Genomic DNA, 12,489 nt, shown 5'->3' with positions numbered 1-12,489 from the left:
TTCAGTGGCTCCCATTGTCTCCAAAGTAAAGGTCATACTACTTAGGTTAATTTTCAAGGTCTGCCACACTACACTGCCTTTACCACCTTATATTACTTTCTTCCCTTCACTTCATACTCCAGCAAAGCTCTTCACGTTGGCTGTTCCTCATAACTAGAATGCCCTCCCTCCCCCTCTCTGCCTATTGAACTTTCACCTCTCCTTTAAAAGCCAGATCTAAATCCTTTCCCTTCTAGGAAACTTTCCTGACCTTTCAAAGAGGGGTAAGGTTCTTCCCCCTCATATCTAATGCCAAACTTTGTTTTTAAACTTCTAAGGCATGTGACATGTGGTATTTTGTATTTCAGCTATCTCTATTGGTATTTTATCCTCTTTCCAGACTCAAAGATCCTTAAGGCAACGACTACTTTTTGCAAACTCTGAATCTCACAGCATCTTTTGAAGTGTCCTTTATACTGTGGATAAACAATAACTGTGTTTGTTATTGTAATAATAAGAACAAGCATTCTGAGAGTGTGAATTTCTGGTAGAAAGATCGCTGAACTTGCAATCAGATGGACTAGACTTAAATTAGTGTGCCCCACTGACTAGCTTTGTGACCTAGAAAGATAAATCCATAGCATGTTAGTTTCCTTATCTCTACAATAAGGATAAACATATCTGGTACTACTTGCTGTGTAGTGTTATTTCATGAAAGTGATTTTGTTTAAATTATTATTGGATTTAGCTTCTAAAAGGTTAATAAAAGCATAGTTTACCAAGTTATCTATCAAACATTGGGAGCATTGAACATTTATTGATGACTTACTTTGTGCTAGGGACTGTTATGATATAAAGACATGTAAGGTATGGCTCCAGTCCTTGGGCAACTTTCTATTTACTTATCCACATTTTACAGATGAGAAAATTGAGGCACAGAGTGGTTTATTGATGTACCCAGGCTTATATACCTCCAGCATCTAGTAAGTACTGGAGAAGGGACTTGAATTAAAAACCATCTGATTCTGAGATCAGTGTTCTTCTTACTACAGCAAACTGCCATGATTCATTCATCTTTATGACCTCAGCCCTCGCCTTTTAAGTGACTTACATATCTATATGTCCAGTCTTGACCTTGGCAGTTATTGAATAAATGACAAAGTCCTTTCTCCAGCTTAATATCAACCTCAATGTCATGAAAATGTTACAATGATGCTAGAAAAATCTGTGGTGTTCTTAAAATAATGTCTTAAACTCTGCCTAAAAATTGCAGGTCACCTTTTAAGTTGAGTGAAGCTGATTTATGTTGCCCACCTGAAAACTCTAAGGTCTTCTCTCTGCTTGGTGGAAAGTGTGGTAAACCTGTTTTTGCTGCCGCTGTTAAACAACCCCTTCAACTTCAACTTTCCAGCTACAGTTTGGGAAAGTGACTCTGACTTTGGCTTATTCTTTATTGCTACACAGCTTCTCATGTAAGGAGTCTGGAGGAGAGGTACAAAATTAAGTTTATTTTTATCTTAGTGACTTTCACCTAGAGAAAAAAAAAGAGTAAGTTTAAAAATTGTGCTGGATTAGACAAGGCAGGCTAAAGATTCAATAATTCATTGTGACTTTTTTTTTTTGGTCTTTCCACACCTTTGCCTTTCTCATAACCATTCCCTCTTTTTCATTCAAACATGATGCTAGATATGGCAGGAGTCATGTGATATTCCTAATGGAACCGTGTGGTTTCTACATTTGCTGCTCAGAGGAGATGGTGAGGTCTGGAGCTATCCAACAATATACTGTGGCTCAAAGTGGCCTTTATCTCCTCCTGTCATCCTGTGTCTGACACAAATACATCTCACAAAGCTTCATGTCTGTCTCTGGAGTCAGTAGACCCAACTGTACATGAAGGCTGACTAGGCAAACATTGTCCAGGAATGATAAGACCTTGACAGTACTCTAACATATGTATGTGAATTTCAATTTGTTATCCATTTATCCCAATCACTCAGGAATGCTGAGAGCTGGTTGGCACAGTGTCACTGTTTGCCATACTGAGATTAGTCCCTATTTCTTAGTCATAGAGGTAGTTGGCATATTTGGAGCTAGAAGGAACCTTGGAGATCATCTACCATAACTCTTATTTTATGGTTATGGAAAGTCAGTTCTGGAGAGGCAAAATGACTTTTCCAGTTATAGAAGTGCTTTGTGTAGCCTGAGGGGAGAAAGACCATATCAACTGGTGGAATTCCAATGATAGGAGAATGCTTAGAATAACAAACATTAGTGCTGGGCCAAATCAAGTACAGTGTAAAAAGAGATCATTAATTCAAGATATGGCTAAATCAAATAGAGACATCATGGAGAAGGAAGTCTTTTGAGTTGTCTTTAAAGAATGGGTAGAAACACAATAGGCAGAAGGGATAAGTAAGGACCTTTTAGGCAAAGGAAATAAGGCTTAAAAGGAAGTGTTGGGGAAGTACAGGACTTATTTCAAGGATAGCAAAGAGTCTCATTTGGCTGGAGTTCAGAGTACATAATATGAGACAAGATTGGCACAATAGGGTAATACTGGATTATGGCAGGCCTTTAATGAAGCAAAGAGTGATGAACCTGGAATAAGGAAGACCTGAGTTGAAATCCAGCCTGAAACACTAACTGTGTGACCCTGGGCAAGTCACTTAACTTCTGTTTGCCTTAACTTCCTCATCTGTGTAATGGGAGAATATACAGATTATTAGTATAATAATATATTATATAATAATAATATATTTATTATTATATTAATAATATTATAATATATGATAAAATATTATTATATTTATTGTAATAATATTATTATAATGTTATGTTATAATACTATTATTATAGCACCTATATTCTAGGGCTGTTGTGAGGATTAAATGATATAACAATTGTAAAGCTCTTAGTACAATACCTGGCACCTAGAAAGTGCTACAGAAATGCTAGCTGTTACTGTCTTTATTATTATGTGATAAGAAACCAATACAGATTTTAAACAGAGGAAGGACATAATCAAATATGCGTAAGGAAACAATGGAAGCAATATGAAGGGCAGGTTAGAAGGAAAAGATAGTGGAGTCAGGAAAACCTATTAAGAAGTAACCACAATAGTCCAAGAAGATGGTAATGAGATAGAGGATAGTGGGAAATTAGGAAGGAGATATATGCAAGTGGTATTGTGAAGGGAGAATAATAGGACTTCATAAATCATTGGGTATGAGAAGTGAAGGAGAAGAAAGAGTCAAGATCCCACTAAGGTTTTGAGCACATCTGCCTGGGTGAATCATAGCATCATTCATAGAATCAGTGATTTAACTTTAGGGGAAAGATGACAATATTAATTTTAGGCATAATAAGCTTGAGTGCCACTAGAGATTTAGGCATTCTGGTCAGAAGAGAGGTCAGGGCTGTGGATAAAGATGTTAAAATCATCCACATAGAGGTGGTTGTGAAAGTTGCAGGACTGGGGGAGATAGTCAAAGGAGAGCTAGAAAGAGACAGAAGGGGAAAGATCAAGGGAAACAGAAACTTGGAAAATAGCTACCTAAAGAGCTTGCAGGACTAACAAAAGGAAAAGGGGAAGAGTAGCTAAGAGGTGGCAGGAATAACCAGAAGAGCATGGGATCCCTGAAGACAAATAATGAGAAAGAATATCCAGACAGAGAGGACTATTTTAAAAAAATCAAATAATGCAGAGGAGACCATGATAATGGTGCAGATTTACGTTGTGCTCTATAGTTTACAAAGCACAGACCACAACCTTAAGATGCAGTTGGTTCTTCCCTGTTAGAGGTTTCAAGCGAAAGCTGAATGAACAGTCAAGTTCAACTAGCATTTAATTAACCATCTTTTCGGTGCTAGGGGATTCTTGCTCAGGTACGTGTTCAGGTACTAGATGCCCTCTGATGTTCCTGCCAAGTCTGCAATTCTGTGAGGTAGTTGGTACTCTCTTGGTGACTATGCTCTCATGTGGGTTTAATGATCACTGCAAAGTACTCCCACACCTATGTTTTCAACCCCAGTCTCCATCTTGAATTCCAGTCTCTTTTTGACCAGTGCCCTATTTTGTTGTTGTCTGACTTTGTGACTCCATTTAGGGTTTTCCTGGCAAAGATGGAGTGGTTTGCCATTTCCTTTTCCAGCTCATTTTACAGATGAAGAAACTGAGGCAAACAGGATTAAGTGACTTGCTTTCGAGGCCCGCTTCTGACAGAGACTGGCTATATAACTCTGGGCAAGTCACATAACTTCTCAGTCCACCAGGCAACTCTCTAGGGCTCTTAGTTGCAGAGAAGGTGCTGACCTGATCTGGTAGAGAGCATTTCCCTAGTCAGGAATTTCTTATACCAGTGAAATCTCAGGGCCACTCCCTAACCCTATTCCCCACACTATAACTTAGTAGCAGAACTGGGACAAAAATCCTGTATTTGACTTCAGGTTCAGTGCCTCCCCATTATACCATATTGCCCTCTTATCTGGCTCATACATCCTCAGCGGAAGTAGCCTTGCTGTCATGCCAAAAGCACATTGAACTCTGGTCTCATCATCGTAGGTTGCCAATATCTGCTGATTGTCTTTTAGGTATATATTTTTGCAGGCCAATTATTTGGTGTTTTCCATGTGTTGTGTGGTTTTGAAAAATTTTACATAAGTCATAGATGTTCTTTAAAAGCATACATTCTTATTTTGGTTTGCAGGCATCCCTACATTTCCATCAGACTAGAATTCTTGGAGGGAAAGATGTGTTAAGGAGGATCCCATTTGTATATTTCACAGCCTTTCCTCAAACCCCTCCCCCCTCATATTTGTGGCCTCAAGAAGCAGTATAAAAGAGTAGAGTGGGAAGAGGAGAGTGCTGACTTGGACTTAGGAAGGCCTGGATTCAAATCCTGCCTCAGACTTTTTGACTCTGGGTAAAACACTTAAACCCTCTGGGCTTCAGTTCTTTTCATCTGTAAAATGAGGGGTTGAATTGAGTAAAGTCCCTTCCAGTTCTGAATCTACTATCCTATGTCTTGCGTATAGGAGTTTGGGTGATTGATGATCAAGATGCACATGCAGAGGGTAAAGGTTGTAGATGAGTAATTTTATTTTATTTAAAATGTTTCTAGAGATACCAAATTCATCATTGTTAATCCTATAAAGAAATCTTTCAAGAGTGGGAAAGGCTTTTCCTTTTCTTTAAGAAAGAAGAAAATTTGGTGACAGTGTTAAAATTTAACTGATTTTTTTTTAAAGGAGTGAACACTATTGCCATCTTGTGGCTTGAGGAGGCTGCAACATATTCAAGTTTAAACATTGCATTTTCATTGACATGTTATAAAGTTGAAGCAGTATGTTCATAATGGTCTTTCAATTGCATATTTTTGAACGTGTTACCATGAATTATAGTGATATGGCAATAAAGAATGTTCACATGCCAAGATCAATTTTAGAAACAACAAATAACCTTTTAGCCTTGAAAGACTGATAAAACATAGCCAACTATCAGAATTCAGTACAGATGGGCTCTTGAATGAAATTATAGTTGCTTCCCATTTTGCTAAATTTCCACAACAGTAAATCATGATTACAAAATTACCACGTGTACTCTTGTAATGCTTGCAAAAATAACAAGTCTGTGAAAAGGAGAAATACTCATCAATTTACTATAAGAAATGGAAAGTTTTGTAGGTTATTGAGTTTAAACAAAGATGTAATTTGTTGACACAAATATGGTAAATTCTGTCAAATTGAACTGATTTTAAATGATTTTTTTTCCAACTTCAGAACTTTTTTTTTTTTATAATTTAAAGTCACGAATGCCATGCAGAGCTAGAGGCTAATAAGGAACATGTACAGGTATGTACTCACATATATTCTACACTAAAAACAAATCATCCCCTGAAAAGATGTTTGGTTTTCAAATGTCCTCAATGTGTTCAGTTTTTGAATTTCACAGTCTCCCTAGAAATTGGGATTCTGTATAAGCATTTTGCTCTCAAAGAGAAGACTTTGAACCTACCCAGGAGACAGGTGAGTCATGCTCTCTTTGAACTTATGGATCATGTATATGTATTTTTTAGAAAACAAGGATCCTGTTATTTGTACTAAGGATAGGGGCTTGGGGCAGGAGGAGGGAAGAAATGAGCATGCATGAAGTGTCTACTACGTGCCAGGCACCGTGATAAGCACTTTATAAATATTATCTCATTTTAACCTCACAAAAACCCTGGGAGGTAGGTGCTATTATTATCCTCATTCAATAGTTGAGGAAACAGAGGCAGACAAAGGTTAAATGACTTATCTAGAGTCACATAGCCAGTAAGTGTCTGAGGCCAATTTGAACTCAGTTCCTCCTGACTCCAGACCTAGTTCTCTATTTATTCTGTCATTTAGTTCCTATAGTAGATGAGAGTTAGTGTGACATAGGGAATAAAAAGCTGACTTGACTCTAAGTCCTGATTCTGGAGCCTCCTGGTTATGTGACCCTGAGTAAGTCACTTAACTTTTCACGTTCCAGGCAATTCTCTACAAGTACAAGTTGCAGATCAGGGGCTGATATACTTTGGCAGAGGGGATTCCCTCATTAGAAATCTCTCATACCAATAAAATAATATCTTTTACAAAAAAAGATCCTAAAACAATTGTTAAAAGTTACTCCCTATTTATCTAGTTTTCATATGACATTCCTTTTCTTTCCTGCTTCCTTATTTCTTTTTCCCTCATGCACCTCCCTTAATCTTTTCCTATCTTTTTTAATGTTATTATTATTATTTTTTAGAACCTGATACATGTAACATAAAAATAAACAATGTAGCTAGTGGTACAGTGGCCTGAGTGCTGCAACTGGATTCAGGAAGATCTGAGTTCAAATTAGCCTTAGACACTTCCTAGACGCATGACCCTGGACAAGTCTGTCCCAGTTTGCTCAACCATAAAGTGGGGATAACAGTAGCACCTACTTCCCAGGGTTGTTCTGAGGATCAAATGACACAATATTGTAAAGTACCTTAGCATAGTATATGGCAGATGGTAGACACTTAAAAATTTATTTCCTTCCTTCCTTCCTAAAGAAGGAAAACTAAACCCAATATTGGGAAATTATTTATGACATCATGGTGATTATCAAATGGGAATATTAAAGAATATACATATTTTAAATAGAGTAGCTTTACAAAAATGCTGAGATGCTAAAGCATAAAAAGTATAAATGTAATTTAAAATATTTAAAATATTCTTATAGCATAATGTAATGGATATTTTAAGCAATATGGGACATATTAACTTAATCCAAACAAGCATTCGTTAATATATGTCAGACTATGTGCTAGGCATGCTTAGCCCTTTCTTGTCAACAAATTAAGCTTACAATTTACTTGGGAGAAATTATATATGCAAAAAAAGTAAACACAGATTATATTTAAAGCAAGTTATTTGTATATATAAATACATATGTATTTGGACAATGACAACAACAGGAGATCAATTATAAAGAAAATGTTAATTATGCTGATTAAACCTAAAAGTTTGTCTTCTGTATATTTTTTTTCCAGAGAGCTTGTTGTTAAACATTTACCAGGAGACTCTTGGAAATAAAGAAAACTATGAGGATATTGAGGACAAGGGCCATCTTTCTACCTTTGTATCTTCCCCAGGGCTTTGCACAGTACATTAACCAAAATACTCCTTATTAAACTTAATGGGTGTTCATGAGATAAAAGTTAAAGCTGGAGTGGGTATTAGGGATTATGTCATCCCAAACCCTCATTTTCCTGAACTCTAAAGGTTTTAAGTGGCTTGGCTAATGGCAGTAAATCAACAATCATTTTTAAGCACCTATGATGTGCCAGGTACTGGGCTAAGTTCTTGGGATACAGAGAAAGACAAAAGATAATGTCTCGAGGAGCTCACAGTCTAATGAGGGAACAGCATGCAAACAAGTAAATACAAATAAGATGTATACATAACAAACTGAGCATAATAAGCAGACAGAAGGAACTAGCATTAAAGGGGATTGGGAAAGGCTTCTTGTAGAAGGTGATATTTTACCTGGGATTTGAAGGAAGCCAGATAGCAGGAGGTGTAGATAACGAGGGAGAAAATTCTTGGAATTGGGGACAGCCAATGAAAATGGAGTGTTTTGTGTGAGAAATAGCAAAGAGGCCAGTGTCAGTGAATCAGAGTACATAAAGGCGAACGAAGTGTAGGAAAACTGGAAAGGTGGGTGGGCAAGGACAGTTTACAAAGGGCTTTAAATTCTAAACAAAGAATTTTATATTTGATCCTAGAGGCAATAGGGAGCCACTGGAGTTTATTGAAAAGTAGCAGGGAGGGGGCGACCTATTCAGACCTATGCTTTAGGAAGATTAATTTGACAGGTGAGTAGAGGTTGGACTGGAGTGGGGAGAGACTTGAGTCAGGGAGCACAATCAGTTCTTGCAATAGTCTATGAAGGAGAGGATGAGGGTTGCACCAGAGTGGTGGCAGTGACAGAGATCACCTATGTAGAATGACTTTGGCTTGGGAGTTTATGATTGCTTATCATTTACTGTCTTTGATGGTACTGGAAAATTTAATTTGAGGTCTAAGTTTTGAAGGTAAGATTTCTTTGTCACATCAAAGCTGAGGCAGTAGAAGGATATTCAACTAGAAATGGATAGCAGACTGCAGTCTGGGAGTAGACAGGAGATGAAAATTGGAGAGACATTGGGGTGGCACCCTCATATCAATGATACTAGGAGAATGAATGAGTTTTTTGGGTCAGATGATCAGAGGTACATACAATTCAGCCAAGCTAGAATGGGATAGGTAAGAAGAGCTCACTAAATGAATACAGAAGTAGAGTTTTGTTTTTTTTTTAAGGCTGGAATTATTCCAATGCTGTCCTCAGAGGGTGAATATTAAAAGAGTCAGCAATGTCAAATACTTTGTGGTTAAGTTGAGGAGGATCAATATAAGTATCTTTTTTTAAACAAACTGTATAACAAGTAGTATTAATAAAGGATGAAATATGATAGCAAGATATAATGTCAGATGAATTTTTAGTCTTATAAAGATCCTCTTGCCTAGAATACAATTTTGGTTACGAGGTTTGGCAAATCTTACCATTTCTTTATTTGCATTTCTCAAATGCATCTCCTTTTCTCTATTCACTTGGATACGACCTTAGCTCAGGCCCTTCTCACCTATCACTTGGACTATGGCACTGAATATCACTGTAACTGGAAAGCTCTCCTTAACTTCTGAGTCCAAGATTCCTGGTTTAAGACTCAACTCAAATGTTACCTCTTCTAGAAGACCTTTCCTGTTCCCCACAGATACTTGTAAATTTCCCTATAAAGCTACTTCCATCTACAGCATATTTTTCTTGAATGTACTAATTAAGGGTGCTGTTTCTCTCATTTGAATTTAAGCTTCTTTAAGGCAGAAGCTGTTTTTCTAAAAAATTTTGATTTGTATCCCCAAGACTAAACACAGTGTAATATGTGCACATTGTACATTTATGTACTTGTTATTTGATTGATATTACATCAACAGTAGAACTGTAAGGAGCATTTTGCTTTGTTGGATATTTGGGGAAAGATAAAACATCTGAGCCAACACTCTGGAAGTCCATAAGCAATTGATGGAACAGTTAATTTGTGCAATTGAACTGTAGATAAAAATGTGAAATGAATGTGAAGAAAATTTTTTTATGTTACAAAAACTTACATGTGACAAAGAAATTCCTATTGGGATCAATATCCCAACCCTCAGCTGGTACACTTCTAGTGATCTCTAGAAAATTTTTACTAAAGTTCCTTACTCCTTTTAAAATTAATTTTATTTATATCTTCTGTTTTCACATTACCTACATTTGTCATTGTATCCCTTCCCCAGCCACCTTACAGAAAATCATTCCTCACTAAAAAAGATAAAAAACACGAGAAAGAGTGAAGACAAAATAGCATTTCTAGACTTCAAATTATCTTGTGAAGCAGTAATAATCAAAATCATTTGATACTAAAAAGAAAAATGGAAAGCTATGCCAATGGAAGAGACAAAACCTGAGGTAATATCTTTACATATTCTTTAATTGGTTATTGTACTTACTTGTGTTTCTGTTGACTAGGGTTGTTTGCAAGTCAAATATTCTCTTCAGAGCTGTTTTTCTTTTTCTTCTTTACAAGAATGTCTAAAATTCATTCTCTTGCTAAATGCTCATCTTTTTTCATTGATGATTAGGTTAAATTTTGAAAAATTGCAGCTTGAGTTCCATTGCCTTTTGGAATACATTATCCCATTCGGTTTCTAGTGAGTGCAGAATAATCTTGAGTTATTCAGACGTCCTTTCTTTTATATTCCTTTATATCTGAAGATATTTCTCTTGGCCAATTACAGATTTTGTATTTTTATCAAGCTGTTAAATGTTTTTTTTAAGCCCTATTGTCTTGTAGTTTTATAATATGAATTTCCCTTCCCCCCTAATCTGGAGTTCATATGTGGGTTCTTTTAATTGGTGCTTTGTTGTCTGTTCATAAATTCTTGGAAATTTTCATATATAGATATAGATATTTACCTTGGGATATTCAGGTCATTTTTGTTTGTCATAGTCTTTGTTCATCTTGTCTTTGAGGTCAATGGTTTTTCTTGGAAAGATATCATGTGTTCTTTGAGTGTTCTTTTCTTTTGTTTCTTTCCTTCCATATTTCCTTCCACTTCAGCATTTTTTTCTATTCTATTTTAAATATTTTTGTTTCTTTGGAGAAATTTTCTACTGTAGATTCATTTCTCCCCTAATTTCCTAATTGAATTTTATTTTTTTTCTGAGAGCTATCATTTCTGACAAAATCATCCTTAATTTCTCCTCTTATGGATTATATTTAAACTATTCTATAATTCCTTATTTTTCTGTGTTCTCTGGGGAGTCCATGTTTTATCAGATACTTGTTCACTTTCATTTTCCTTTTCCTTATAATAGTTGATAGTTTTGTAATGTCTTTGGGAATTTAGTACTCATCATTCCTTCTAGCTTTAAGATCCTTTCTAACTGTTTGTGCTCTGGTTTTTATGAAATCTTTTTGAAATCTTTAGTATTTAAGCCATTTCCCCCTGAAACTTACTTTCTGACTTTTTTTTCCATTTAATGGCGGGTACAGCTTCAGGGCTGAATTTCCAAGATGTCTCAGTCTCCTCAGACGTCAGAGTATTTACATTTCACAAGTCTCCATCTCTGCCCTAAGTAGCCCTCATTTCCTTCTCTGGTTGGGCTGAAATGGCATCTGCCACTTTTTGAAAGGTTGAGGTATTCAAGGCAGAATCTTTGCAGCCTCGGACTCCCTAACATATAAGTTGCCCAGGTAGATGACAGCTTGTTTCTCCCTCTCCACATTGATGTGACAGGGCAGAACCCATAACTGTTACTTGTTGCAAAGTGGGAGGGGACAGCCAAAGAGGGGATGAAATGTGCAGGCAAAAGATCTGAAGTAGGAGGGGATCCCAATATGAATTGCAGGGAAAAGCCTTGCAGAAGCATGAAGTTGTATCAAAGAGGAATGCTGTTAGTTCTCCAGGATTCTCTCTTTTTTTGTCTTATGAACTTAGCTATATAATTTTTCTACATACAATCTGGCATACAATTCCTCTTTAAGGGGGCTTTTGAAAATTAATGGAAATTTAGGAAAATGTCTAGTATACCTGCCACTTTCTTGGTCCTGCAACTCAGAAGTCCTCTATTCTTTAAAAATATAAACTTGAAGAAAAAGAAAACATACTTCTTATTCCTTATCTTCTGCCTTCTTTCCCCTCATTTTCAAGTTCTCAACACTTGAGACACTTAGATACCCTGAACTGAGGTTATGAAAGATAGAGTTGTACATAGAAGGTGGTGTGGCCTTCAAGAGAGAAATCAATTTATCTGAGAAGTAAAGTTTGGGTTAGGAAATACTTATCTAATGGCAAGATTAATGTATCTTGAACACACAACTTCATTATATTCCTGTCTGTGAGAAGGAGGATCTTTCTGGGAGACCTTGGGAAACTTATAATCAAAGTAGTTTCTATTTCAGGCCACGTAATATAGACAAATAAATACGACCAGTGTAACACATAGGCAGGATGGAGTTACCTACAGGATGTGGACAGGATGGGGTTTTGGAAAGGCTTCCATCTTGCTTCCCCTCCTTTTGCTTGGTAGACTGGTAGTGGTCCTACCTCAAACTTCTCCATATTGGTCAATCAGTAATACTTGAAATTCCACAAGTATGGACTCATTGCTCTGTGTTAGACATTGCCTTCTCTTTGGATTCCTTTCTTAAAATGTAAATACTAAGAAAAGTAATAAATCAGTCACTGACATCTTTCTGTGAATTAGCTTATCAAATCAAGGCATCCAGACAACCCTGGACATCTGCAGGGTAGGGTTTGAACTGTAGAAAGAAGCACCCCAAGTTTGCCCTTCACAATTATGCTTAGGGCTGGCATTAATTATGAGAATAAGATCATACTTGTAAGTCCTTTTACATTCCTAACAAACCTCAC

This window comes from Phascolarctos cinereus, unplaced genomic scaffold, assembly GCF_003287225.1.
Source record: "Phascolarctos cinereus isolate Bilbo 61053 unplaced genomic scaffold, phaCin_HiC Scaffold_5;HRSCAF=322, whole genome shotgun sequence".
Classification (NCBI taxonomy): domain Eukaryota; kingdom Metazoa; phylum Chordata; class Mammalia; order Diprotodontia; family Phascolarctidae; genus Phascolarctos; species Phascolarctos cinereus.
This window is presented reverse-complemented; position numbering follows the sequence as displayed.